This window comes from Fukomys damarensis, unplaced genomic scaffold (genome assembly GCF_012274545.1).
Source record: "Fukomys damarensis isolate Sample0158 unplaced genomic scaffold, DMR_v1.0_HiC HiC_scaffold_14, whole genome shotgun sequence".
Taxonomy (NCBI): Eukaryota; Metazoa; Chordata; class Mammalia; order Rodentia; family Bathyergidae; genus Fukomys; species Fukomys damarensis.
The window spans coordinates 15247831-15253785 of NW_022900926.1; positions in this window are offsets into that span (position 1 = coordinate 15247831).

A 5955-nucleotide genomic window follows, 5' to 3' on the forward strand; every position below is an offset into this window, starting at 1 on the left:
ACCTGCTGCCACACAGTTTACTACTGATATTGGATTCCTGGTTGGCAGAAGTAAGACCAAGAAACTCCATTTGAGGCAAAAATAGTGATTTCCGTGTAAAGATTTTCTATGTGATCAAACACAAAGGAGACAGAAAACCTGTAGGTGCAACGCAGGCAATGTGTCAGCTCAGAAGGATCCAGGCAGAGATCACTGGTCAATGGTCTCTCCCCTCCCAGCACGGAAAGGCCATTGCTGTGGGCAAAAGTAATTTTGCACACAAATCTACCAGTCTCAAAAGAATAAAACACAACCTGTCTGGAGAGTTCACCCACTAGAGTCCGCCTGAGATCACTTTTGAATCAGACCTAGGTATCCTAATTCTTGGTAACTGTTAATCTGAGTTCAAAGCTCTGCTATCTGTCACTTAATATGTCCAACCTTCTAACAGAGTAAGCAAGAATTTTCCAAGCTATGTCTCATAAAATTGCAAGTATTTTCTGAAAGAAAAAGTTTCTACACCAAAATAATCTCCAAGATTCTGAATTTAGTCTCCTTCCCTTAGGGGTGGAATATTAGGATACTGAAAGTTCTGAGGAATCCAGAAGCAAAATAAGGTTAAATTTATTGAATTTGGTGATCGCCACACTTATCTGACCACTAGACTCTTTGTGAATTAACAAATAAACGCTCTTGAATCTCCACTGATCATAACAGACAGTGGTCAAGCAGGCCTGAGCATCACGTATATACAACACTCAGAAACTCAGCCGTTTTCCATTGGCTCATGGAGTTTGCTTTTCTGTTCATTCATAAATTATTGCTCAGAGCAAATTATATGTTGCACAGTAATAGTTGCTAAATGTTTCATAGGTAAATAAAACAGATATGCATTCAGCCACTTGGGGATGGGAGCAGACAGTAACTAATTACCAGCAAGTTTAATGATAAAAATGAAAAGAGCAAAAAAATATAGTCAGAAAAGCCCTAGAATGAAGTCTCATTGAGGTATAGGATAAAAGCAACCATAAAAAAGCTAGACACAAAGCCTGCTTTATATTGTAGCAAAACAACTAAAGTTTTACGCCCTTTGGTGGAACATTATTTTTGTTCTCCATATTGGAAAACTTCAACTGAATTAGTATTGGTTATAAGGTACCTACAGCAATGAAAGACTGGCAAATTCAAAAAGCTATGTTCTTGCTATTTTATAATTATAGAGTTATAATCTAGAAATTTACCTTAATATAAATTTCTTGCATTCTCCCATGTTTCTTCTCATACTATTTGTTCAGTGTAGTTCTTGTTTTACAGAAAATGATCTAGAGATTTTAAATGAGGGCAAAGACTATGTCTGCCTTAATCACTATCCTGCCATATAAAATATGCTGGAAAACTATTTTTTCAGATTGAACCAAATTAATTTATTTTTACAATGTGCCTTCATCCCCAAGATATCTGAACATATCATGGAATCTACTATAAATGTCTTCCTGGGTGATACAATCTTACTTTAAGTATGAGTTTTATGTGTATTGATTAGGGACACACAGTGAAATTGGTATAAGCATTTTTACATTTTTTAATATCTAACAATGGTCAAATAGGAGTGAGGAGATGTTGGTCAAAGGAGACCAAGTTCAAGTTAGAATGGAAAAATAAATTCAAGAGATCCACTGCACAAAACTGTGACTATGACTTAAAACTGCATTTTGAAAATTGCCAAGAGTAAATTTTAAGTGCTCCCGCCACACACAAAACCTACATGAAATAAACTATATGTCAATCATCTCTGTCTCACAGTGTATGCATTTTTAAAACACTTTGTACATAAAAATACATATAATTTTTACTTTTAGTTTGGAAATAACTTATGAATGAACTGAACAGAAAACAATGCATCTAGCAGTATTTCAAAACTGAAGTGACAACTTCATGGGTAAATGCCTTTCTTTAATGAAAAAAGATTTTAAGGCAATTTATGCCATTCATCAGTCTTTAAGCTTAAGGTCACAACCTGCATTTACGTTATGAAAACAATTCTCTATAAGTATAGTATTACTCAAAGAACACTTGTAGGGGAGGCAAGAGTCTTTTTCCTCTGCATATCATTGTTTCAGGCTGGGACTCTTAGATTACCAAAAGACAGATTGACAAGAGAAAAAATATACAAATTTTATGTCCTAATTTTTATGTATACATGGGACAGTTTGCTAGAAAAATGAAGATCCAAAGAATCAAAAGCTTGTAAATCAGATTGCACAAACTATATTAAGTTGTGGAAAAAATGGCAGGACTAAAGATTTGGACTAAGGTAGTTAATTGTGGAAAAGTGACTAGGCAGACAAGAGTTAGTTTAACAAGATTTGGTTTTATACAGATTCTCTGGGCCTTCATTCTCCACCTCTGACAAGAATGCTGTTTTTCCTCCTGGCAATTTTTATATGAAAGTTTTACCTCCTGCTCTCAGGAAGAAGGAGAAAAGTCAGAATGCCCTTCTTGCATCTGCTGTTTTTAAAATGCCTTTAACTCAAAATAATCCCTGTGCCAAAGTAGCAAATTCCGGCGCGGTACTGAGGGTTGACAGCGCTTTTGCACTGAGCTATATCCCCACACCTGTCACCTCCAAATCTTCAACAACCTCTTGGATAAAAAGGATCTGGGGAAATGAGGCCAAGTTTCGATAAAGTTAAGGATGACTGAATGGGATGGAAAAAAGAACACTAATGAGGTTTGCTGTTTGGTGTTTCGTCTTCTTTTTCAGATTTCCACAAAATTCACTGTAATCCACAGGGTCAGAAGGCAAATAGGAATTGAGAGCCGTGAATAAAGAGCATGCTAACTGCTAACCCTAAGCAGGAGCAGATGCCTGGATGAGGCAGAGACTCACATGAGGGCCAGGAAATGTGGACAAGACCCATGTCACCTTCAAAACTAAACTGAGACATTCACAGCCAATTATGGTGACAATTTCTCGCCAGCTAAGTCACCGAGTGAATAATAAGAGAATGAATGAGCACTTTGGGGAAAAGATGTCTAATAATTAACAAACCACTCTGACATATTAGAACTCAGCTTTGCCAAATGATTTTACAAAGCCAAACAAAAACTAAAGCAGACATACTTGGGATTTTAAAAATTGCTATGAAATAATCAAATCAAATCAAATCAAAACAATTCTGACAAATACCCTCGGTCCAAAGCTTACTTCTTCAGTAGTACAACTGTGAGCGGGCATGTGTGTGAATGTATGCACATATAAATTATAAGTGCATGTGCACTTGTGTGTGTGTGTGTGTGTATGTGTGTATAATTTGGTGATCTCTTGTTGCCATTCTGGTGTAACATTCTTTTCTTTTGCTTGCATCATATATGCTGCGGTCTCCATTTTGTCTCTTCATCTCCTGACATGTACACGGTATTAGTGAGAATATAGATTTAACATGCACTTGGGTGGAATTATCTTCTGGAAATCCAGAAATGCCTAGTACTTTGCTATGGACCATCTGCATCCCCCATGAGACTCTTTGGGCAGATACTCCAAAAAGCCAACTCTGTCGATGCGATGCGGGGACTTCCAGCAGCTGAATAATAACCCTCACAGCAAGGATGCCTGTTGAAAAGTGCACTGAGCCTTGAGGTCTCCCTCCCTTCACACCTGAATCTTAGGCTGCCAGTGGCATTTATTTCTACAGAAAGAGAATAGCAGGCCTGCCCAAGGGAATCCTGCAGCCCCCTGAAGAGGGAAGGGGGCGGTGCAGACCCTGGAGAGAACTCAGAAACCTCTTTGCACTTTGTAATGCAAAATGACTCTAATGGCCAGTTAAAAGGCTGCTGTTAAACCTCACACTGACATGGCAAGAATCAGACTTTTCTTTATTGGGAAAGCTGTTAGAATGTATGTGCTTACACAGAAAAAGAAGTGGGAAGATGTGCAAATAAAATATTAAAAATGGCTGTATTTTGGTGGTGACATTTTTATGAGATTTTATTTATATTTTCTATTTTTATGCATTTCTGTGTCTTTCTTAGTAGACATGTCCTATTTTTGTAATCAGGAAAGTATTTTGGGGTTTTTTTTTTCAACATTATTCTGTAACATTGGCTTTGACTTTTATTTCATTATCGTGTTAAAATGATATTCGGGGCGGGGATTTAGCTCAGTCGTTCCACCACACAAGGACCTGAGTTCAATCCCTAGTACCAAAAAAAAAAAAAAAAAAAAAAAGAAGAAGAAGAGGAGGAGGAGGAGGAAGATACTCAGGGAATCTCATGAAACATATGGTTTTTTAGCTGGAGTTTTTAACTTTTGATCTGGCAGGCAAACAAAAACTAATTTTCTAGTTCAGTATGATTTTGTTATTGATATCACTGTTACCGATGCATAAGTTCCTTTTTTTTTCAAACAGGTGTAGCATTGAGCCATATCTCCAGTCTTGTTATTTTCTATGTTTTTGGCAGTAGCAATAGCTTTTGTTGCGGAACCATATATGTCATTCATTCTAATCTCATTTAAACAAAGGAATAAAGTTTTTAACTTTCTTTCTTAAATTAATTCATTTTATTGGTATAATTTAAATATACATTACGATCACATTCATCAAAAGACCTTTGTACCTGTGCATGGTGGATCTTGGTTCCTTTTTCCCCCAGGCCCCCTCCCCGTTCCTTTCAACCTCCCATCTATTCACAGAAGCTTTGTGTCCGGTGTTTCCTTCTTTTCTCATTTTTTTCCCTTTTTCCTTCCCTTTCTCCCTCTCCCGTCACAGTTTTCCTTTCCTTTTGAATACTTTCTCCCTATTTTATGCCATCTTTTATACATTTTTGTCCTTACTTACCCTTTCAGTTCCTCATACTAGAGAGACAATGCAATATTTACACATATATGACTGGTTTATTTCACTTAAGAGTATATGGTCTCAAGTTGCATCCATTTAGCTATAAAAGTCTAAAGTGTATCCTTCTTTATGGCTGACTAGTAATCCATTGTATAAAAAACCCACATCTTTTTTATCCATTCTTCGGTTGATGGGCATTTGGGATGTTTCCAAGATTTAGCTATTACAAACTGTGTTGCTATAAATATGGGTGCTCACATATCATTGTGGTGCTTTTAATTTTCAGGAAGATACCTAGCCAGAGACTTGCTAAACCACTTAGTTGCCCAGACTGGGTTGGAACTTGCAGTCTTCCTATGTCAAGTCTCCCAGAATGATGATATTATTTGATGTGTGCTATTGTGCCTGGCTATGAGTTCTGATCTTTTTATCTTAGTAACATAGTTATATTAAGTAAAACTAATGTACAATATTTAAGTATATTTCAGAAAAGAAAAAGGGTTTTTTCCCTTTCTTTCTTTTTTTGGTACCAGGAATTGAACTCAGGGCCTCACATTTGCCAGACAGGTGGTGTGATGCTGGCCCTCCAGAAAACAAAAGAAAAATATTATTTTCCACTTATTATGTCACTAAATTCATGTCTTTATTGCCACACACAGGGTTTACAGAAAAATGAGTGAAATGAGTGAAACAAACCCTTTTCTCAAGGCACTATACTCCAATGAGAGGGACTAACAAATTGGTCATCATAATAACACACGTGCACACACACACACACACAGGCACACACAGAGGTGCACATGTACACAGCCACAATGTTAGGAAAAACAAAAGGAAACTACAAAGATAATGTTTAAATTTACTCTTAAAGAGCAAAAGCTTTCACCTAGCTTTGTAGATGGAAGTGTCATGGTTTAAATATAAAATGTTCCCCAAGTCTCACTGTGTTCAAAGGTGAGGGGACATGGGGGTGCCGTACTCATCTGTGGGTCTATCTATTGAGGATTCACAGTTAGATGTGCAGTTAGGAGGTGGAATCTGGTCAGACAGGTCACTGGCCATGATGGCAGTGAGAACCTATAAAGGATACACTTGTCACTGGCTCAGGAATATATTCCCTCTCTCTCTCTCTCTCTCT